This window comes from Marmota monax, unplaced genomic scaffold (genome assembly GCF_021218885.2).
Source record: "Marmota monax isolate L192 unplaced genomic scaffold, Marmota_monax_Labrador192_F-V1.1 WCK01_AAM20220418_F8-fsc00179, whole genome shotgun sequence".
In the NCBI taxonomy this organism is placed as follows: Eukaryota; Metazoa; Chordata; class Mammalia; order Rodentia; family Sciuridae; genus Marmota; species Marmota monax.
Window position 1 is genome coordinate 3,940,856 of NW_026695200.1, and position 25,376 is coordinate 3,966,231.

Consider the following 25,376-nt stretch of genomic DNA (forward strand, 5'->3'; position numbering starts at 1 on the left):
ACTGGAGAAGTGGTGAAGTGCAATCAGTCTCAAATTCTAATTCTGACCCAGAATGAGACTACTAGATTCAACAAAAAAATGTAACTAGGGGGCTTAGTCCAGATAACACAAGTGTTTAAGAAGATTTTGTTTAGGACATGCCTAAAAACTGCAGAACTTTGATTCAAATGAGTAAGAATATATCTTACCAATGGAAACAAAATAGGCACAGACAAGACACTCAGGTAGTAAGAAAGTCAAGCTACTATGTGAAGCAACCATGCTGTTGCCCTAATTACACTTCCCACACACAAATGTCTCTTCTATTTATAAAGTAAAATATGAATAAAAACACAATGAATAATACACAACATTAGAGGGAAGCACAAATACACTGAGAGCAGAGAGACTTAATATTTCAGGAAATTACTTAGTAAAAAGCAGGTCCCTTCTATTCCTGTGCATACTTCTATCAAAGTTGTGAGATATAAAGATGGAGTAAGATCCCAGAAAGGAGAAATAATGGCAGTATTTGGGTGATGGTGTGAATGGAACCACTGCAGAAGGGACATATGTTTTAATAATCCACACAGTCACCACCTAAGAGTACAGGAGATTCCAAATGGAAATAACAAGTTATCACACAATCTTGCCTCATGACAGGTAGATATCATCATCAAGTAGTTAATCCCACTCCATGAAAATAACTCCCACAAATCCTAATACTACATTATCTCCAAGCAACAAAACACTTAATTGATGAAAATGATGAAATGGTCATTTAACCTCCTCTGTCCATTTGTTGTAATTTGAGTACTCAAATTGTATCCCAAATTATTTTTATGACATCTAAACTCCTATCATTCTTTGAATGACCATTTCCTGTATAGCTTCTTAAAATTAATGTATATTGTAGTGGAGGCTTTAAAAAGCCACTGTACAAAGAAATAACAACATACTATGTACTCCATAAGATTTCATGGAAATTGCTCCCCAAACCAAACTCCATTGTCAAAACATTCAATTATCCATTCCCTTTCCTTTCCTGTGTACTTCTTATGCAACTTCTGGTGGTAATAAAGGTAAGAAAGCCCCCTAGTATTTCAATTGTCTATTTCATTAAATATACTATAATAACCAGAGATAACTAAAATCATTGATTAAAATATATCCTAAAATCATAGCATAGCAACAATGTAGATTTGATGAAAAAGAAAAATTCAGTGAACAAAAATCTAATCTAATCTATATCAACATGATGAAAACTAATACACACTAAAAATCATAATACAGGCCTTAATGCTCTTACCTTAAGGGAAGCTCTTTTGGGTCCTTGCTTGTGAAAGAGGCTTATGAAAGAAAAAAAAATAGTATTGTTTGAAATTATTTAAATAGTCTTCATTCACTCTTCAAGTGAAAGTGTTTAAAAACCTACTTTCATCATCCTAATATGGACATATTCCTGGACTTCTGTGTGCTCAACTTACCATCTGCTAATAATATTAGCAGTATTCTAAGTCATGCAGCCAAAAATAAAATTCAACCTGCTGCTGTCATTACAACCCATGTTATTTGCAGCAGATGCTAATACCTATGGCTGTTTATTTCTGATATTTTCTATATCCCTTTTTTTCCCTGACCAGCCTGATTTCCTTGTTTCCCTCTACCTATCCGCTACTGATATATTTCAAAACATTTATTGACTCTCAGATAAATTAAAACGTATAGCATGTATACAGACAAAAAGAACTTATATTCTGTTCAGATGACTTGACATTTTATGGTGAGAGTAGATAAATATATCATGATATACATGCAAAAACTTCATTTAATTTATGGACCTCATGACAAGTAGATAACATCATCAAGTACTCATCTCTTTTCCATCAGATAATCACTCCACAATCTGACAATATGGTATCTTTCATGAAATGCACATGCAATGTATTTGATTTTAAAATATTACATACCAAATTAATCTAATATCAATATGAGCAGAAAAAGAGTACACCATAGTTACTGATTTTGTCAGTAGCTTTGAAGAATAAATTCCACAAAAACAAAACAAAACAAAAGTACAATGATTTGAACTGATATGGACATGTTAGGCAGTCAAGCATCTAAAAGATCTTCCTTAAAACTGGGGAATAGCAAGGATGGTGGAAGGAGGTGGTCATCATTATAAAAATACATGTATGAAGATGTGAATTTGGTGTCAACATACCTCATGTACAAACAGAGATATGATAAATTGTGGTATAAAGGTGTATTAAGAATTGTAATGCAAAAAAAATGAGTAAGAGAGCTCATGTATAATGGCATAATTTGCCGTGAACATACTTTATATTCAGAGTTATGAAAAATTGTGCTGTGAATGGATAATTACTAATGCAATGCATTCCACTATTGTCATGTTTGAAATAAATAAATAATAATAATAAACTGGTAACATTTCAATAAAAACTAGAAAATATGGAAAATTTGTGACACACCATGGACACAACATATAAACAGAAGGTGAAGATATCCATCAATATATATACATCTATACAGAAGGTAAAGTTGGTATATTCATCAACTCCCCCCAAATTACTAAAATATAAAAGAATCATTTTGACTAGAAAAAACTACTTGGTGAATTCCCTGCAGAAGTTTTTCATTTACCTGTTTTTTACCAGCACAACACTTCGATAATACAAACACAAAACTTTCCTGATTTATTAATAATGAATTAGCCTATGACAATACACCTCATCCTGCAACTGACCATCTTTACTTTTATTATACATGTGACTTATTTTATCTGTCTATTCTTATATTGACCAAATTTCTATATCTTCTTTTGGATCAACTTATTGATGCATAATTGTATTTATCAAGCCACTATAAAGCACCAATAATACAGCCATCATAATCATACAAACAATTTATCTATGTGAGGATCTCCACATTTATCCATTATCGTAGTGAGCTTACTTTTATCCATTACATAAAGATCCACATCTCTACTTGATCCATCCATACAATATTTAATTTTTAATCCAATGCAATTCTAATATCTAGGCTTTTAACCACCATATCTTCATTGAGTAAGGACTACAATGATGCATACATATATAAATACATTCAACATTTTTTCAAATTTTTATTTATTCCTTTATCCATTCACATACTAGTATGTTTTTATCCATCCTTAGCAAATGGCATCCAACAACTTTGCATTTATTAAGTCCATTATTATCTCCTAAATTCCATTAAATAGTTTAACATTAATCTTTTCAAACTTCATTCTGAATATCCAATCTTATATCCCTTATTACACTAATATAAATATATAGTAAACAGAAAATTTCACTATCAGTTTCATTCTTCCTTGCACCAATCCACACTTTTTTTCGTCCGTTCCTGCAATCAAGCTCAAAACCATCACTTCCTTTATTATATACATTAATCTTTTATTTTTGCATGCCAATTTCTATCTATATTTATAGCAACTTCAACTTCTGACAGGCTTAACATAAAAAACTTTCACATTTCAATCATGAAAAGTTTCTTGTGGGTCTGCTCCAATGGCTATCAAAGGCACCACCACTCCATATTTATATTTTATATAAATATAAAATTTCACTATTCTGAGACTTTCATCTTTTCTGGCACCTTTACCTCTACACATGGTTCTATACTCAACACAGATAAGAGACTAAGAATCACATAAGAGCTAATAAAGACTTTGTGCATAACACCTATTGCATATTTTGGTATTTGTTTGTTTTGCTTTGTAATACAATTACACTGAACTACATCCCTGGCTACCACTGTACATTTATGACTAAGTTATACTGCCAAAAAGACTTAAAACCTGAGATGGTTTTAAGACAAAATGATATTTTAGGTTTAATTCTTTTAAAAATATTTTTTAGTTGTAGATAGACACAAAACCTTTATTTTATTTATTTATTTTTATGTGGTCCTGAGGATCAAAACCAGTGCCTTGCACATGCTAGGCAAGTGTTTCACCACTGAGCCACAACCCCAGCCCTAGGTTCAACTCTCATGAACACACAAAAGTTCATTGGTTCCCCTGGAAGATATATACATTGAAAATATCTTTTTAATTAAGAAAATAATTAAAATAGCCTTTTAATTAAGAAAAATGAGATGAACTGTAAAATGTCCCCAAGGACAAAAGCAGAGCCAGGGAGAACAAGAAGCATCTTACAAATTTTATCAAAGGCACAGCAGGGGTGCTCAGGGTAATGCAAAATTCCCATGAAGTGATTATTTGATACCTTATAAAACTTTAATGGTTGGAGTTTATTATGGTTCCCCTGATTCTCCTCCACCACTGTACATTAGGAAGTAAGATGCAGATTATTTTCCTTTAAGATATATTCCTCTGGGTCAAGAGTAGGTACACTGAGACCTGAGGTACAGATTACTGCAAATCACCTGACAAAGAGATTCAAATTTAAAAAAAAAATAACAACAACATGTCATTACTTATAAATATTTATGGGGTATATAATTATGTTTGACATGTATATAATGTGGTATGTCTAATTCAAGCTAATTGATATCTATTACCTCATTTACATAATATTTTAATAATAATTATTATTATTGACAATAGGTTCTTTATATTTTCCTTTCATGAACATGAAAAAACACATTTTCCAAATTCCCTAAACTTTAGGGTGCTCATGTGATTGATTTATACACCAACTATCTGACTTGACTTTCCACAACGTCCCACTGACGTAATGAACCATAAAACCTTATATTGTGATGGAACCAGCAATAAATACTATCTTTGTGACAACACATGAGTGACTGCCATGACCATAAACTCCTAGCAGAAACTTAAAATCTTTACTTTCCTGATTTGACTTATTCATATATTCTTTCAGATATTCATCAATATTTTTATAAATTTGTTTTTCATTTTACATAGTATATATCAAATTGCCAATTATATCAATATTTATCCCTATTTCCTCTTCTACTCATGCATCAACCTTATATACATAAAATACTTATATATTCATAGTTTTTCTTCTTTCTTAACAACATCCAAAATACATTTCTGTATCCAACCTACAATTGACATAGAGCCACTTGTTCTCAACTATTTGTGATTCCATCAATCTTCCAACCAGACCATACATCTATACATTCATTCTTGCATCCATCAATTAATCCCTCCATTCTGGAATTGAACCAGTCACCCTAAGAAACAATCTATCATTTCTGAATTCCTTTCATTGAACACACATACATCAGATCAATGGGCAGAGTTCAGTACAGCTCAGAATTACAGACCCTAAATATTTGGCTGAACTAAACTTCCTTACTACCAGTGATCCAATCATCCTGGCCACAAATAACTTCAAATTACTTATTTACCTTCTGACTTTAAAATTATTACATAAAATCTCTGGAAAATACTAACATTACATAACATCTCTGGAAAACACTAGAATAATTCTGAACAAAAATATTATGGAATATGTACACATTCCCATAAATCAAATATTTTAAAATATAAAATAAGCTCTTTATTTAGAACTTTAGGTTACAGTTAACTTTATTAAGAATGCTTCTGCCTCACCGTCATATAAAAAATGAGGATTAAACTGGGCACAGCTGTGCAGGCCTATAATCCCAGCTACTTGGAAAGTTGAGGCAGGATTGCAAATTTTAGCTAGCCTTGATAAATTAGTAAGACCTTGTTTCAAAATGAAAATAAAGAAATAGGACATGGTGGCACACGTCTCTAATCCCAGTGAGAAGTACCACTGAGAAGTATCACAATTTGAAGTCAGCCTTGGCAACCTAGCAAGACCATACTGCAAAATAAATAATAAACATGGCTGGGCACACAGATAAAAGGAAGGTCAATACTGAGTTCTATTCTCACTACTGCCAAAAAACAGGGAGGAAAAGAATGTAATGATCACTGGACAAATAAGGTTGAATATAAGGATAGAAGGAAAAACATAAGTACAGAAATTATATTGCCATATAACTCATCTAAAAAAAAGAGTAAAGATATACTGTAAAAATTCCTCCATATTCTTAGCTGTCCAATGTTAACATGTCAGAAAGTCATTTTCATGCTCCTTCACCCCCAAGCAAACCAAGAAACTGAGGAAGACTAAAGGGAAGAAGATGGCCATGGATTTTGCTATGGTGAATGAGGCCAAGAAAGTGGTTAATCTGAAAAAAGAGTTCTGGCTGTCATCAGAGAATACAGTTCCAAATGAAATTTACCCACTCTGTCAAATAGCCCTGCTACAATCAGGCAATACCAGCAAACATGCCTACTGTGTCTATCTATTCACTCATAACTTGGGCTGCCAAACAACTACTCTGCTTATTCTGGTTCACAAATACAGATCCAAGAAAATGTGAGAGAAGCAGAGACAGTTGGCCCTGTGAGAGGAAAGCAGCAGGCAAAGGGACTGTCCTGACAAAGAGACCACTTGTTCTTTGTGTACTGTGCTATCTTGGCAGGAACAGCTGCTTATTACAGTGTCTGGTATGAATCTCATTAATCTGGTTATCTTCCTCCCTGTTCTGTGACATAAGATAGGGGTTCCTTACTATAACATTAATGGGAAAGCCACACTGGGACAGCCTCAAAAAGACCTGGACCACTAATGCCTTAGTACAGGTAAATTCACAAGAAACATAAGCAGTGCCTAAGCTGTTAGACGGCACCAGGATCAATTACATTGGTAGATATGAGATCTGCCATCATTGAAAGAGAAAACATCCTAGACTCAAAACCCAGGGTTCCCATTGCTACAGAGGAAAATGAAAAGGCTAAACTTGCCACTAAACTTGTTTCAATGTACACTGCTTTCTGTGAATAAAAATATGAATTATCCTTCAAAATAAAGAAATAGTCATTTCCTCATGATAGAAAAATATTGTGCATCTTCCAAAATGAGAGTGTACTAAAACTAAGTGGAGATAACAAATGGAAACGAGACACTTTTGTAGAAAAGAAAAAAGATACTTAAAAAGGTAAATTATTGGGATGGGAGTATAGATCAGTTGGTAGAGTTCTTGTGTCATATGCACAAGGCCCTGAGTTTAATCCCCAGCACCAAAAAAAAATTAAATTATTGGGGCTGGGGATGAGACTCAGCAATAGCACACTTGGCTGGCATGTGTGAGTCACTAGGTCCAATTCTCAGCATCACATAAAAATAAATAAAAGTCTATCAATAACTAAAAAGAATTTTTTACATTGTTTTATAATTTATTGTATATTTGGAAACAGTTCATATAAAAAACAGTTCACATTAACTGTGTTTATAAAAAGCACAGTGATTTTAGAAAACTGCAAACACAGATATAATGTAGGTCCTTAGTATATTGAAGTCACAGTGATCTGGATTCGGGTTTCTTATGCAAAATACTATCTTAGTTGTATTATAATTTTTGTGTACTTTGGGTCAATATTTATTCATAGGACTAGTAAAGCAAATTAGATAATAAAAAGTAATAAATAGTTATATATTAAGGAAATTTTTTTAAAAAGTAAATTTTTTGTTCATTTGTACACACACACAATAAGTTTTATAAATAAGAGAACATACCCAAACTATACACTAAATAAACCAATTGCATAAATAATATACATCTGAATAAACTTAAGAACTAGAAAAATAATTAAAATGTACTGGTTACCTCTTTTATCCTATTTTTGCATCTCCATGTCATAATTATAAGCATTATTATACAACACCACTGAACTTTCCTTGCAGTTCTTTTGGAATTAGAAGTTGAAAAATACTTATCATTTAAAAGGATAATTTATTGACATTCAAAGAAATACACCAACTAATAATGTATAGAAAAGGATTCTTTCTTTTATTTTTTGTTGTTGTTGTTGCTTTTGAGACAATTTCTTGCTATGTTGCCCCAAATGGTCTTTAAATCCTAATCTTTCATGAACCTCACAACTCAACACAACGGCAACTTAGTGAGAAGCTCAGCAACTTAATGAGACCCTGTCTAAAAATAAAAAAATAATTAAGTTGATATAGTTCAGTGGTAAAGCACCCCTGGGTTCAACCTCCATTACTAAATATAAAAAATTATATACTTCATGGGTCTCAACATCATAGAATGGTAAACAAAAGTTATGTAAAATGGTATTCATATAATAAATACATACATTGTGACACAACCGCTTATACAATAAATGATAAATAATTTAGGTTTGATAAACCCAGTCACACACACCAATTGTTTGTATTAAAGAAATTAATTAATGAACACTTCCACAGGGGTGAAAACTATGAAACCTAAAATGTACAAATATAAATCTTTCACAGGGAAAATGACCTGATTTCCTCTAAAAGCAAACCGCCATTAGAAAATATCAGAAACCAAAAGATGGACCTGGGGGTATAACTCAAGTGATTTGTCTGGCATGCCTGAGGACCATAGTTTGTTCCCCAGCAAAACAATAACAAAAGGGTTGTTACAAATTCAAAGAGACACATTAACCAAACACATGAAACACAATATATTTCTGAGGTGCCAATTTTAACATCAAAACTATTTTTAAAATTCCTTTCTGATTTAGCCAGACACAGTAGTGCATACCTTGTAATCCCAATGGAACAGAAGGCTGAAGCAGAAGGATCACAAGCTCAAAGCCAGCCACAACAACTTAGCAAGGCCCTAAGCAAGTCAGCAAGACCATCACTAAATAAAAATATTAAAAAAGGGCTGGACATGTGGCTGAGAAACACCCCTGAGTTCAATCCCTAATAATGCTCCCCTCAAAATTGTTAACTTAGTGACATTCAGCAAATAATATGATGATCATGTGTAAATAAGAGAACTCTGTCCAAAACTTGGGATATGAAATTCAGAAAAAGTTACAAAATAACACCAGAAGTTAGCTGGCAATTCATTAATATATGGGAAAAATCAAGATCATTATCAGACTCTAATGGACCACTTTTAAGAAATCCCACCAACATATGGAAAACCAAAAATAGCATAAGATATTATACTGTACAATAAAGCCAAAAGAAATCAAGGGAAAGTATCTGTAATAATGGTAAAAAAAAAAGAAATCTGTACCAAGTTGATAATATACTTTGGTAACACTTACTTAAAGAGCTCTCTACCTACTGAAGACTAGAAGCTTTTCCAAACAAATATATTTACAAGATTATACTTTGTTATACTCTGTATAGTGTATTGATATGTACTTACATATCAATTACATATATTTTATTACATATTCAACAGAAACATATATACAAATCTTTGAGGTTAAAATGATAAGGCTTTAGCTCACCAAAATCCATTTAATATGCTAAAATTAAAATTAGTCCAGGCACAGTGGTGCACACTGTAATCCCAGTGACTATGGAGGCTGAGACAGGAGAAATCACGAGTTCAAAGCCAACCTCAGCAACAGTGAGTTGGTTATCAGCTCAGTGAGACACTGTCTCTAAATAAAATACAAAAATAGGGGTGGGGATGTGGCTCAGTGGCCAAGTGCCCCTGAGTTCAATACCCAGTACCAAAAAAAATATCAACAAAATGGCAAATATGGAAATTAAGCAGTTCCTCCTTATTGATATGAAACTTTAAAAAATATTACACTTAGGGGCTAGAAGTACAAATCAGAGGCAGAATACTTGTCTAGCATTCTTAGCACCATAAATTTGGATCTCAGGTCCCCACCTTACCCCCTCAAAATGTGTATATATATATATATATATATATATATATATATATGTGTGTGTGTGTGTGTGTGTGTGTGTGTATATATATATATCCTATCTAAAATGAGTATATAATAGATTAAAGACTGAGAATAAATTATGAAGCTCATTAGCAAAAATATCTGCTTAGCATTCATGAGACTGGTTTCTATTCCCAACAATGAGAAAAATAAAAAAAAATACATAAAGGTACTAGATTGCATCTAAATGTGCAAAAACTGAGATTTTTTTTTAAAAAAATATTTTTAGTTACCAATGGATTTTTCACCTTATTTGTTTATTCATATGTGGTGCTGAGGATTGAACCCAGGGCCTCATACATGCTAGGCAAGTGGTGTACCACTGAGCCATAGACCCCAACTGAGATATTTTAATGAGGACTTTCTTCTAATCAAAATTGAAATACGATATTATCTGTAATTTTGAACATACACACATAATATTAATAATTATTAGGTTATGGTTACTAGATATAGAAAAAATCATTTATCCATTCTCATTGTCAGTGTTTATGGAATAATTAACAGTTCATCAAATAATGAACCTTGGAATTACCTACCATATGACCCAGTAACTGCACTCCTATATGTACATGTCAAAATAATGAAAACACCATTTATTTGCTATACTCCTCAAAATAATATCAACAACAGTGAAGAGTTGAAAATAAACAAGTGTCTTTCAAAAAATGAATAGATAAACACAACCTGTTATACTCGTACAATGGAATATTGTTCAAGCATAAAAAGAAGTTCAAATGCTTCTTTTTATTACACAGAAGAACTTTGAAAACATCAAGTGAAATAAGTACAAAAGTTTCATATGGTGCAACTTTTAGAAAAAGCAAAATCATACAGTGGTAGGAGGAGTCATTTTGGCCGAATGGAGAGAAAAAAATTTTGGAAATAGTAGTGATAGTTATAAAACACCAAGTACAAATAACTTGCTCAATTGTATGAATAAAATTCTGGAAAATCCAATACAAAAACATATCAAAAAGATAGTGTATCATGATCAAGTGGTGTTCAAACAGGGATGCAAAGTTGGCTCAACATACAGAAATCAATAAACATATTTCATCACATCAATAGACTTAAAGATAAGAACCATTTGATCATCTCAATAGAGGCAGAAAAAGCATTTGACAAAATACAGCATCCCCTTCATGTTGAAAATACTAGAAAAACTAGGGATAGCAGGAACATATCTCAACATTTTAAAGCTATCTACTCTAAGCCCCAGGTCAACATCATTCTAAATGGAGATAAAATGGAAAGCAGTCCCTCTAAAAACTGGAACAAGACAGAGATGCCTTCTTTCACCACTTCTATTTAACATGGTTCTTGAAAAAAAACGGCCAGAGCAATCGGACAGATGAAAGAAATTAAAGGGATACAGATAAGAAAATAAAAACTCAAATTAGTACTATTTGCCAATGATGATTCTATACAAAGACCCAAAATTTCCAGCAGAAAGCGTCTAGAACTAGTAAATGAGTTCAGCAAAGTAGCAGGATACAAAATCAACACTCATAAGTCAAAGGCATTTCTGTGTTATCAGTGACAAATCCCCTGAAAGGGAAACAAAGAAAACTACCCCATTTACAGTAGCCTCAAAAAAAAAATTACTTGGGAATCAACCTAACTAAAGATGTGAAAGACCTCTACAACAAAAAATTACAGAACGCTAAAGAAATAAATTTTAAAACACTCTAGAAGATAGAAAGATCTACCTTATTCTTGGATAGGCAGAATTAATATTGTGAAAATGACCATACTACCTAAAGTATTACACAGATTTAATGCAATTCCAATCAAAATCCCAATGACATTCCTCAGAGAAATGGAAAATGCAGTCATGAAATTCATTTGGAAAAATAAGAGACCCAGAATAGCTAAAGTAATCCTTAGCAAGAGAAGTGAAGCAGGTAGCATCACTATGCCAGAACTTAAAACTATACTACAGAGCAATGGTAACTTAAAACTGCATGGTATTGGCACCAAAATAGACTTGTAAACTAATGGTACAGAATACAAGATACAGACACTAACTCACATAATTACAGTTATCTTACTTTAGCCAAAGGTGCCAAAAACATACATTGTAGAAACACATGGTGCTGGGAAAACTAGAAATTCATATGCAACAATATGAAATTAAACCTTTATCTCTCACCATGTACAATACTCACCTGAAAGTGGAGCAAGGACCTAGGAATTAAACCAGAGATCCTGCGTCTAATAGAAGAAAAAGTAGACCCAAACCTCCATCATATTGGATTAGGCACCTACTTTCTTAATAAGACTCCTATAACGCAAGAAGTAAAATCAAGAATTAATAAATGGGATGGATTCAAACTAAAAAGCTTCTTCTCAGCAAAAGAAACAATCAGTGAAGTGAATAGAGAACCTAGAGCTTGGAAGAAACTTTTTAACACATGCACATCAGATAGAGCACTAATCTCTAGGGTATATAAAGAATTCAAAAGGCTAAACACACAAAAAAATAGAACAGACAATTTGATTGATGTATGTACATTCTATGCATGTATTATATGTCAAAATGCATTCTACTGTCATGTATGACTAAAAAAAATAAATAAAAGTTAAAAAAACCCCAATCAATAAATGGGCCAAGGAAATGAACAGACACTTCTCAGAAGAGGATATATAATCAATCAATAAATATATGAAAATATGTTCAACATCTCTAGCAATTAGAGAAATGCAAATCAAAACTACTCTAAGATTTCATTTCACTCCAGTGAGAATGGTAGCTATTAAGAATACAAACAACAGGGCTGGGGATGTGGCTCAGTGGTAGAACGCTCACTTAGCATGAGTGAGGCCTTGGGTTTGATCCTCAGCACCACATATAAATAAATTAATTAAATAAAGATACTATGTCCAACTACAACTAAGAAATAAAGATTTAAGAAATTTTAAAAAATAAGTGTTGGTGAGGATGTGGGGAGAAAGGCACACTCATACATTGCTAGTGGGACTGCCAATTGGTACAAGCAATATGGAAACCGTATGGAGATTCCTTGGAAAACTGGGAATGGATCCACCTTTTGACCCAGTTATCCTAACCTCTATACCCAAAGGACCTAAAAACAGCATACTACAGGGACAGAGCTACATCAATGTTTACTGCAGCACAATTCACAATAGCTAAACTGTGAAACCAACCTAGTTGCCCTTCAGTAGATGAATGGACACAGAAAATATGGTATATATACACAATGGAATAGAAGAACAATAAAAGAGAATAAAATCAAAGCATCTGCCGGTAAATGGATGGCATTGGAGAATATAATGCTAAGTGAAGTTAGCCAAATCCAAAAACCCAATATTGAATGTTTTCTCTGATATAAGGAGCCTGATTCATAGTAGGGTTGGGAGGAGGAACAAGGAAACATTAAAGGAACTCTAGATAGGGCAAAAGAGTGACAGGGGAAGGGAGGGGGTATGGGGGTAGGAAAGATGGTGGAATGAGATGGACATCATTACCCTAAGTAATGAAGACACAAATGGTGCGAATATACTTTGTATACAACTAGAGATATGAAAAATTGTGCTCTATATGTGTAATACAAACTCTAATGCATTCTGCTGCCATATTTAACAAATTAGAATCAAAAATTTAAAAACATTAGTTAATTAGTTAATATTGCAAATACTATGTAGTGCTTATTTATCATAACAAAGTAGTTTACTAGAATAAAAATTGTGGAGGAGGGAAATGACGATATATGTACAGATAATGTCTGCCCATACCATTTCTTAGAAGGGCTTATACGGAACAGTAACAAAATAGAAATGAACATTCTTAGCACTCATATCTTGATTCCTACATGTCATATCCCATAATGAACCAGACATTCAAGGAAAAATAGGTTGCATCAGCAGGTAAGAAAAAAAAAACTGAAACTTTATATTGTTGTGCACAGAAAATTTTAAATGAATATTAATAAGAAAGACTAAGGTCTAGATAAAAAATAAGAACTTATAAGAATACTAAATGAGGCTGGGTTTGTGGCTCAGCAATAGAGCACCCACCTAGTATATGTTAGGCACTGGATTTGATCCTCAGTACCACACAAAATAAATAAATAAAATAAAGGTACTGTGTCCACTAAGTGTGTGTGTGTGTGTGTGTGTGTGTATATATATATATATACACACACACACACACACACACACACAAATGATCAAATTTGGGACAATATCAGTAAATATAAAAATCACATTGATTAGTTTCATCCACAGAATAAAGCAAATTTCCATACTGATATAAACAAGTGGAAGATACAGTATAAAATATAAAATTCCAATTGCAACTGGACTTGGTGGCACTAAGGAGAGATTGATCTTGGACTAGCATTGACTCCCACCCACACTGTTTTTTATTATAGTAAAATACACTTAACTTAATCTTCACTATTTTAATGATTTCTTAACTATAAAGATCAAATGTATTAATTACATTTGCCTATGATCACAAATATTTGAAAAGGTATAGAGAGATGATTGAAAGTTTGAAGCCTGGTTGTATCCTGGTGTTGTATGTATTAAAAATAATAAAGTTTGAAGCCCAGCTTAGGCAATTTAGAGAACTTGTCTCAAAAATCAAATAAAAATTCAAAAAGGGCACCAGGGAAGCAGCATAGTGTTAGAGCAATTGCCTAACATGGACACGGCCCTCTGCTTAATCCCCAGTACCTAAGAACAAACAAACAAACAAAAAAAAAAAAAAAACAATAAAACACAGAACAAATGTTTGATTTTTTTAAAATTACATCTATCACTTAATAACAGTGGCAAGCAAGAAACACCAATGTATAATTAATTTAGTAGATAAAATGTGAAGAATATTTGTAGTATCATCTTTAAAAGGTATTAATTATAAGACAAATAAGCAAAATAACATCACTAGCAACAAGATCAACAATATATGCCCCTTTGGCAATGAAATGATAGAAGCATAAAATCATTTTCATAGCATTTGTTCCAAAAACTAATAAAATCAATCACAAAGATTAGACAAACACAAAAAAGGGGCAGTAATGGGCAGAAATTCTTTAGAATGCTCAAATAATAAAGATCATTAAAATAAAAAAATGGAGAAATGCCCAAAAAGAGGCACAGGACAACTTTATATAATGTAGAAACAAACTTTCAATCACAGACCCATAAAATTTCATTGACACTAACAACACAAATATCAATAAGGTATGTGGATCAGTTAAAATGATATATAAATGACAATATCCTGATTTAGAGAACTAAATAATATAAGAAAGGTAGGGACAAATATAAAATTACTATGTACTGCTACATTAACATATTTTAAATCCAACAATTATTTCAATTTAAAAACCTTTTACAAAAGTTATACAAGTATTTAACTCTTTCCGATCTGAAATTGGTCTCAAAGAGCCATTAAAATAATATAATGCTCTGGAAAAAAAAGGAAAAACTCTTCTTACATGCAAATATTATTTCACAAATTCCATATAAAATTTTAACATGAAGGGAATTATATATTTTACAATAAATTTATTTTATTCTCAAGGTGAAAGAATGTTCAACTAATCAATAATATAAAGGGCAAGTATCAATAGCTGTCCCATAAAATAATTAAATCTTCACTAAATTTTATAAAAACTCACTAGAAGTTATACAAAATGACCAGAAAAAACCTAAACAACCTCAAACCAATAAAATTCATATTAATGGCCAAATAATCAATGGTATAATCTAGTTTTACATACACTAGAATAATTTCCCAGAGTATTTAATCAAGAGTAATAAAAATGATAATACTAAAATGATAAATATTATAACCAGAGATATGAAAAATTGTGCTGTATACATGTAATAAGAATTGTAATGCATTCTACTATCATTTATTTTTTTAATTTTTAAAAACTGAAAATACTATTATAAAAAGATACAAAATGATTTATCAATAATAAATTGGAAAATTGTTCCCAATCACTACAGTTAACAAAAGTTATGAAATATTGTAGGAATGAAAAAATATGTTCAACTGTACTGGCAGTATCCCAATACAATAATTTGATTAGAAACAGAGAGACATACCTTGAAGTTGGATAGGAAGACTCAATTTTAAAGTGATCTATTCTCTAATTAATCTATTAAATTTGGTGCAAATGAAATTAAAACTGCATTTTTTCCAATGTGTAAAATAATTGTAAGCATCAACTGAGAAAAAAATGCAATTATAAACACGGAAAATTCTGAAAAAGAAGAGAAATGAGAACTGAATGGAATAAATGAGACTGTATAAATCATTAGTAAATGAACTGTCAATAGAAGGTGTGGCAAACAAATGAAGCCAAATACAGCTAATTTTATGTAGTAATTTTCTATGATTATGATAGAACTTAAAACAAGTAACAGTAAAAGTCAAGGCAAGAAATTTGAATACTTATTATGCTAACAACATAGCAGTGATTAGTAGACCAAGAAATCAACTGACAAAAATATTTGATGGAAAAATAGGAAGACAATGCAAATAAATGTATGCTACTAATATAAACATGTTTATGAAGAAAAACACAAAACACAGAGGCAATAAAGCAGGATTATATTTCAACACATAATTTGTATACAACCAAAAAATAAAATTATAGCACAGTAAAGAAAATGGAAAAACACACATATGCGTATATATTATATATACATATTTCATTTACAATATATGACATAATGTTAACATAAGTATAAATGAGTTCTTAGTAATCAGTAACAAAAAGACTTATTATAGGGAAGTGAAAATAAAGGAACAAGAATTTGAAATAATACAAATGAATACTAATATAATATGAAGATGATCTAGTTTAACAGAAAAAGAAGGGACTTTCTTTTTAATACACATTATCAATGATCAAGAAAATACTGATATCTAATGTTTACACAGTATTAGAAAATGGGGAATGCTGATTAAACAATGGAAGAACTTACTCCAATTAGGAGGAAATTTACTCAATTGTAGATTTTGGAAATACTTTTCCCCGGCAATTCCAATCCACAGAAAATATTCCAAAGTAGCTGAAAAATTCAAATTTATACATAAGGATGTTTACCAAATAGAGAATACATAGCTAAGATCAACCCATGAAAAAAATACAAATTGTATCAATTTAATAGCAAATAGTATTAGAGTATGAATTAGAAGGAGAAAAAAATTTAATAAACAAAAATATTAGCTTAGCATGGTGGCACATCCCTATAATCCCAGAGAATTGAAGACTGAGGCAGTAGGATTGCCAAGTTCAAAGTCAGCCTCAGAAATACCTTCTGCAACTAAGCAAGACACTGTCTCAAAATAAAAAGGACTGGGGATGAAGCCTAGTGGTAAAGCACCACGGGGTCATTTCTCAGTACCAAAAAAAACCCTGCTTCACAAGATTCTGCATTCTTTAATATTTTAAAGTCATGTTCAAATTTATCCTGTCATAAGTGATAATTATAAATGCATGCACTTTATACTTATGGAAAACTTCTCTGGACACAAATGTTTCTTCCATTGCACTTCCTGAGATAAAGTCCAACAGCAACAATAAAGACAATTAATACAACTAAGTATTAGAATTTTCTGGGCTATATTTTAGGTCTCTTTTCAAAAACAAGTTTTCTGAGTTCAGTTCTTCTGATGAGCAAGGAGTGTCCATTGCAACACACATTAAGTATAAAGTCTTCATTCATTATGCAGAACATATTTTAGTTTTGAGGAAGAAGGTGGTAAAAACAATGGCATGCATTTCTTTCCAGTAATTCCCTGAAAGGACAAATAGAAAAATGGGAAAAGTTTAGGAGCAAACTTAGTATCATCAGAAAGGACTATAAAGTGCAACATTCATTCTATTATCAAAAATTCCTACTGGAATTTATAACAATAAGGAGATCATATATTAGCCTTCTTTTTGTAACTTATTAATATTAACTGATCCTCTGCATATGATATGATGCTCACACTGTCTATTTGGCTGCTTATATCTCAATGTTATCATTTATATACAGAATATTATAAAGAAAAGGTACATGGTCTATACATGTGTTTATACACACAAAAAAATAACAATGTCTAATCAAATATCAGGAAAAAATAACAATATGAAAAATAAAGAGGATGCGGGACACAGTGGCAAATGCCTGTAATCCCAGTGGCTCAGGAAGCTGAGACAGGAGGATCAACAGTTCAAAGCCAGCCTCAACAAAAAGTGAGGCACTAAGCAACTCAGTGAGACCTTGTCCTAAATAAAATACAAAATAGGGCTGATGATGTGGCTCAGTGGTTGAGTGCCTCTGAATTCAATCCCTGATTCCCACCCCCCAAAAAAATATTTCTGTTAAAAAAATGAGAGAGAGGCTTTGATGGAGCTATAAAGAGAACATAACATAAAAATCATGTGGACGTTGTTAAAAAAGGGTTGACCCACAACACAATAGTTGACACCATATAAAACTGTTTCAGGATATTCAACCTCAACACATGCTACTGCAAACTAGTAACATCAAAGAGCCATTAAACTTAGGAAAAACAGGCTATATAAATAAACGTATATCACTAAAGCACCCCATTCCCCACCAAATGGGCAGTCAGTGGCCCTTATAGTCATACCGCCAAGTGAGAGATAGGAGTGAAGAACACATGAATTAAATTACTCCAACAGATCTTTCATTGCTAGTACATATCATTCACAGGATTAAAACCAAGGATGATAGAAGTATTCTTTCTTGAAACTATCATCTGTTAACAAGAAAAACAAAACAATTTAAGCATATCACTCTGAAGAACTGCTAAGGTAGTAGGGTAAGTGAATATTCATGTTTAATATTTTTAGAAATGTCAATTAACAGTTACAAGTACTGTCTTGTTAATCAACCCTACAGCTGAGTTAACTTTAACATAAGTCATGATTCACTACTTCAGTTAGCAATTATGCTGGTTTCCATAAAATTATCTTTTTGTCATAGTACTGTTATTTGCAAAAGCAAATATATTATCAATTTCTTTTTGTTGTTGTTACTTTATGGAATTAGTTATGTTGTTTTTGTTTTGTTTTAATTTTTGTTATGTTGTTTTTGTTTTGTTTTAATTTTTGTTTTGGGGTAGCAGGGATTGAACTCCGGAGCACTCAACCACTGAGCCACATCTCTAGCCCTATTTTGTATTTTATGGAGACAGGGTCTCACTGAGTTGCTTAGTGCCTCACTGAATTGCTGAGGATGGCTTTGAACTCAGGATCCTCCTGCCTCCATCTCCCAAGCCACTGGGATTATAGGCATGAGCTACCACGCCCAGCTCAATTTCTTAATTAAACATTTGGTCACTTACTTTATGGAATTAGTTATGTTGTCATGGTTGCTAATAAGTAAAATAAACAAATGGCACACTGTGTGCACACACATAACACCTTTACTACCTTTTGATCAACTAATTCAGGGGCTGGTGAAGTAATCAGTGGCAGATTGTTTTTCCTAAAATACATAAAGCCCTGAGTTCTATCCCCCCAAACTGCAAAAAATAAAAAAGACAAATCTATTTACCAATCAAAATCCCAATGGCATTCCTTATAGAAATAGAAAAAGCAATCATGAAATTCATCTGGAAAAATAAGAGACCCAGAGTAGGCAAAGCAATCCTTAGCAAAAAGAATGAAGCAGGTGGCATTACTATTCCAGACCTAAAACTATACTACAGAGCAATAGTAACTAAAATAGCATACTATTGGCACCAAAATAGACTTGTAGACAAATGGTACAGAACAGAGGACACAGAGACTAACCTATATAATTACAATTATCTTACATTAGACAAAGGTGCCAAAAATGTACACTGGAGAAAAGATAGTCTCTTCAACAAATCTTGCTGAGAAAACTGAAGTCCACATTTAACAAAATGAAATTAAACCTCTATTTCTCACCATGCACAAACTCAACTCAAAGTGGATCAAGGACACAGGAATTAAACCAGAGACCTTGAACCTAATGGAAGAAAAAGTAGGCCCAAAACTCATCATCATGTCGGATTAGGCCCTACTTTCTTAGTAAAATTCCTGTAGTGCAAAAATTAAACCCAAGAATTAACAAATGGAATGGATTCAAACTAAAAAACTTCTTCTCAGCAAAAGGAACAATCAGTGGGGTGAATAGAGAGCCTACAGAATGGGAGCAAATCTTTACCACTTGCACATAAGATAGATTACTAATCTCCAGGATATATAAAGAAATCAAAAGCCTTAACACCAAAAACACAAATAACCCAATCAATAAATGGGCCAAGGAAATGAACAGACATTTCTTAGAAGAAGATATACAATTAATCAACAAATATATGAAAAATGTTCAACATCTCTAGCAATTAGAGAAATGCAAATCAAAACTACTCTGAAATTTCATCTCACTCCAGTGAGAATGGTAGCTATTAAGAATGCAAACAACAATAAGTGTTGGTGAGGATGTGGGGAGAAAGGTGCACTCATACATTGCTGGTGGGACTGCAAATTGGTGCAGCCAATCCGGAAAGCAGTATGAATATTCCTTGGAAAACGGGGAATGGAACCACCATTTGACCCAGCTATCCCACTTCTCTCGGTTTATACCCAAAGGACTCAGCCATATCAATGTTTATAGCTGCACAATTCACAATAGCTAAATTAGGGATCCAACCTAGATGCCCTTCACTAGATAAATAGATAGGGAAACTTTGGCATATATACACAATGGAACATTACTCAGCATTTAAAGAGAATAAAATCACAGCATTTGCAGGTAAATTGATGAAGTTGGAGAATATAATGCTAAGTGAAGCAAGCCAATCCCCCCAAAACAAAGGCTGAATATTTTCTTTGATATGAAGATGCAGATGCATAATAGCAACTGGGGGGAGTGGGGAGCATGGGAGGAATGGAGGGATAGGGCAATGGGGAAGGAGGGGAAAGGAGGGGCAAAGGGGTAGGAAAGATGGGGGAATGAGATGGACATCATTACCCTAAGTACTTGTATAAGACATGAATGGTGTGAAAATACTTTGTGTACACCCAGTTTCTTGAAAAATTGTGCTCTATATTTATAATATGAAATGAATTGCATTCTGCCATCATGTGTAACAAATCAGAATTAAAAAAAAATTCCACAGGAAAGTGTGTATATCAGAACTAGTTTCCTGAGCTTATTTAATGTCTCACCTGAAAATGGCACCAGAATCTTCTTACCTATGCTTTGCAGTTAAGATGTAAAAATTAAGGACTCCAAAGCAAGATATTCCTGATGATTTCATCAGCTGTACTCAAGTTACCTTCAATATATCTCTCATTGTGAATACCTGAAAAATAAAACATTCAATGAGCAATGGATAGATATGAACCAAGCATAAGAACATATAAATCAGGATAACATCATGTTGATCAGGCATATTCAATCAGCAAACACAATTGCAAAAAACACTTTCTATTTTAGCCAACATGGTTAGCACAAATGCCAAAAATATTCAAATATTTCCCCTGCTAATTTTGTGTGATCTATAAAATACTAAAATCTTATTTGAAATCTTTCAGCACAATGAACCAAAGGAAAAAACAAGCAAACAAACAATCCATTCTTCATTCAAATCAAAATTAAATAAGAAGCCTAGAAACAAGGTTCAGTGGTAAAGCATGTGGTTACATGCTTTTACATCAAATGCAACATCTCTACAATATCTCTAATTAGTCCCTGTAAATATGATCTTGTTATTAAAATTCACTCACTTTACAGAATTTTTAGTTCTATTTTTTACTCATTTGTTTATCAAAATACAACTGCTTGGCACCTACCTATAATTCCATCTTCTTCCTTCTTTTCTTGGATAATCCAATACTATTTATTCTCTTAAATTGCATACTCTTCATAAAATCATTGAAAAAAATCATTCACAAAGGCCTCTGGGAAGACAAAGCTGGATATGACAACCAAATGCTCCAACGATGGTGAGTTGCAAGAATGAAAATACGTACAAACTGTCTCCTTAACACTTCTTTCTTGTTTAGTTGTTCATATTTTAATACCTTTATAAAAACCAAAAGAAGGTAAAAGAAACACTCCTTCTATTCTCATCTCTCTACAGAGGACTGGTAAGTTTTTACCTTATTCTTCCAGACAATTTTTCTATTTCCATTAGACATATTCATTTTAGATTTTTTTCACGTAGCAATTTACAACTGTGGATGCATCTTTTGAATTTTAACTCATATATAAAAATGCCAACAGAATTATAAAATAACATTTTAACAATAGGAAATATTACCTCACTATAAAAATCTCATTTCCAAAATGTTATAAATATTTTATAGTTAACCATTAATACTTCAGCTAGGACAAAGAGGCATAAGCATTCAAATCTATAACAAACAATTATTCAATATCTGTTCAACTCAAAATACTTCAAAACCTACATCAATATTGAAATATTTCTGTGCAAAAGTTACATTGATGTTGAGTAAGCTATAATAAATACAATCTTTCTTTCACTGGTTGATATTTCAGTTGTTTACATTATGTTTTTAAAGTAAACACATAATACTTTCCTCCTAGCAAATGTTTAAGTATTCCAACATTTGGAATTGGCTATTCCAATAGCCAATTATTACATTTAAAATATTTTATACCCACAGAATTTGATGATCTATACCAAATTCTATTCAAAAAATGAGGATTTATACTTTGATCAACACCAGAATTTTTATTTAAAAAAATCCTTCTTTATGTAACAGGTAACACATGACTTGTCTTTGATTATCACATACATGAATTATATATAGGTCACAAGAAAATTTCAAAAATAATATCAGAAAAACCAAACTATTCATAATTATTGTTGTTTTGTTCTCACAGGGATATACAAACATGGAAACAGATTTGGAATTCAAAGTAATAGAGCTTAGTATTACTATAAAATTATAGTTAGAAATAATAATAAATTGGATTCTAGAAATATGTTCAAGCTTAAAAAATAAAAGTTTCATCATTTGTAAAATAAAAAGGCCTGGGGATATAGCGTAGTGGCAGAGCACAAGCCTATATCATTCATGAGTCTCTCGGAACAATCCCAAGCAAAAATATAAAAATTAAAGTAAAATAAAATATAAATCATTAAACAAACAAATGAGAAAAGCTGGAATGAGAAATATCCCAACTATTTAACTAAAACATGATTTTAAATGCATGTACATGCAAGTAAATTTGCAGAGAATAAATACAGCCAGGTAACAATAATTGTACCAATCTTTTTAACTCTCTGTCTCTTTTTTAAAATGGGAATTTCCTTCTCATATCTTCTACTTGGTACCTGAGGTCAAACTGTATGCCAGGGTAATTGTTTAAATATATAATGCACACAAACAGCAATGATCCTGATCAGTGAGGAGATACAGACAATTTAACTATTGCTCTCTCACAAAACAGCAAAATGTTTGTCTTTATATTAATTAACCAATGGACTGTAAAAGCATTTACAGCAATCAATTTAACTATGGAGTTTTACAATGAAATATTTACAAATTTATACTTTCTTGAGACCCAGAGCACCTGGCAAAACTAGTTATTTTCAAATGACAAGGGTAACTGGTATTTACAAAGTTGTCTTGAATTTTGTCATGCAGTCCAAAAACATATAATACTATATTAAGTCAAAGAGGTAGAAGGAAATTTTTCTTATAAAAGGCATTTTCTACAATGATTATAAAAATACTATTAAAATGTAGCAAATACAACTACAAACTTATGAAGTTTTAAGTATATAATACAAGCAAATAACTATGGTTAAAATGTATTTTTTTTCTTTTGATGGAAACTCAAAAGCTTAAAATACACATATTTTAACCTTTTCCTTCCCATAACTCAATAAACAGATATTTAATAAAACCCACAACTTTATTTCATTAGCAAAAAATTTCAAAAAAACAATCAAATCATGAAATTTTACAATGACTTATTTACAAAATTATACTTTGTGAGACTCTATACATCTAGAAGGACAACTAGATGTTGAAAATTAAAATTTTGGCTTTACCATTATTTACAAAGTTGTCTTGAATATTGTCATGCAACCAAGGGAACACATACAGAACATTGTATAGTTCCAAGAGGTAGTACAAACTCTCTTTAATCATTTATATCTTGAATATTGACAGCAAAGGAGAAAAAAGATATAAGGAAGCTTGGAACATCCAGAAAAGACGACTGGATTTAACTGTTATTTCATCTGAGTATTTTTAAATATGCAATTCATACATGGCAAACTGTAGACTTCCATGGAAATGGAGTTAATTGCATAGTGTCTTCCTATTTTCTTATTTTCTCCTTCTAACATCTATATTAATATATGATAAATTTTTCTAGCTCTAAGAGCTACTTATGAATAACCAATTTAACTGCCACATTAACCAAAAATGACCATAGCACTACTAATTTTATGGATTTACAAAATTTATACTTGTGAGACGCTAGAAATACATGTTTGAAATAAAAAAAAAATATTTCCCCATTATTTATAAAGTTGTGGGTTTTTTTGCCATGTAGTAAAAAAAAGAACCACATAATTTAGAAATTCTATAAAACATGTAAAAAGAAAGAATTGCATCACGAACGTAAGTTTAGCAAAATAAGACATGTCTACTTATCTGTTACATAGACACATTGTATTTACATTAAATGGACACCCTGGAATGATAATCTAATTTTACTTGTAAATGTGGTAAAATACCACTATCTTCTCTAACATGACAATATATGTACTAATAACATGAAAGCACAGAAGCTTTTGTCAATGTAATGTACAAGTAATTTGTACAGTCACAGAAATATATTCACGTTTTTCCAAAAGGTAAAAATAATACTTTACCATTAAAAGAAAAATATTTCTTATTTTTCTAATTCTCATCAACTCACATGCATCTAACTAAAAAAGCTGAAATATTATAAAGCAACTATTACAGATGTTTAATAAACACCCCCAAAGCTAACCACCTAATGCTGTTAAAATCATTTATAATTATTTATATTTCAACTAGTTAAACAGTTTAACAAAGTAATGGTTGCAATATATAAATGTTCACCATCTCTACCAAAACAAAAACAGAAGTAAGCAAAAGGATTGTACATGTACATGAAACTGTGATCATAAAAAAATCCATCCTTTCCACATACCTTCCAACAATAAATTTTAATGTGTACAAAATTACATGGCTGTATTAATTTAAAAAGGTTATTTTCCAAAATGTACATGCATCAGCAATGCCATTCTGTGGGAAAATGTTCAAAACATATAAATGTATACTTTTTGTATATACTCTCACATCCACATACTACACATTCATGCGTGCACACACATGAACACACAGATGTGATTCTGACATTTAGTTAATTCTAGCTCAACACAGTGTGTTCATGCCTCCTCACAGACAAAAAGGCAAAAAAAAGTTAAGAGCAAAGGTAATGAATCATTTTACAAAATGACTCTAATCACAAATAATGATTCGTAACACAGAAATATGGATTGATTAATTGCAAGAAGGATTTCAGAAGTCATACATTTCTTGAAACATGTTTTAAAACGTACTAACTA

General features: G+C 31.8%; 1 long non-coding RNA gene across 1 annotated transcript in view; it reads right to left on the reverse strand.

The window, feature by feature from the left end:
• Nucleotides 1-25,376, reverse strand: part of LOC124082351 (uncharacterized) — a 66,589-nt gene that overhangs the window by 26,383 nt on the left and 14,830 nt on the right. The window contains exons 3-9 of the long non-coding RNA XR_006848331.2: nucleotides 21,589-21,819; nucleotides 20,989-21,098; nucleotides 18,393-18,521; nucleotides 16,733-17,549; nucleotides 15,848-16,005; nucleotides 11,932-12,047; nucleotides 1,289-1,328 (exon numbers count right to left, since the gene is read on the reverse strand). This is a non-coding gene — a long non-coding RNA (uncharacterized LOC124082351). The remainder of the gene's footprint in view (nucleotides 1-1,288; nucleotides 1,329-11,931; nucleotides 12,048-15,847; nucleotides 16,006-16,732; nucleotides 17,550-18,392; nucleotides 18,522-20,988; nucleotides 21,099-21,588; nucleotides 21,820-25,376) is intronic.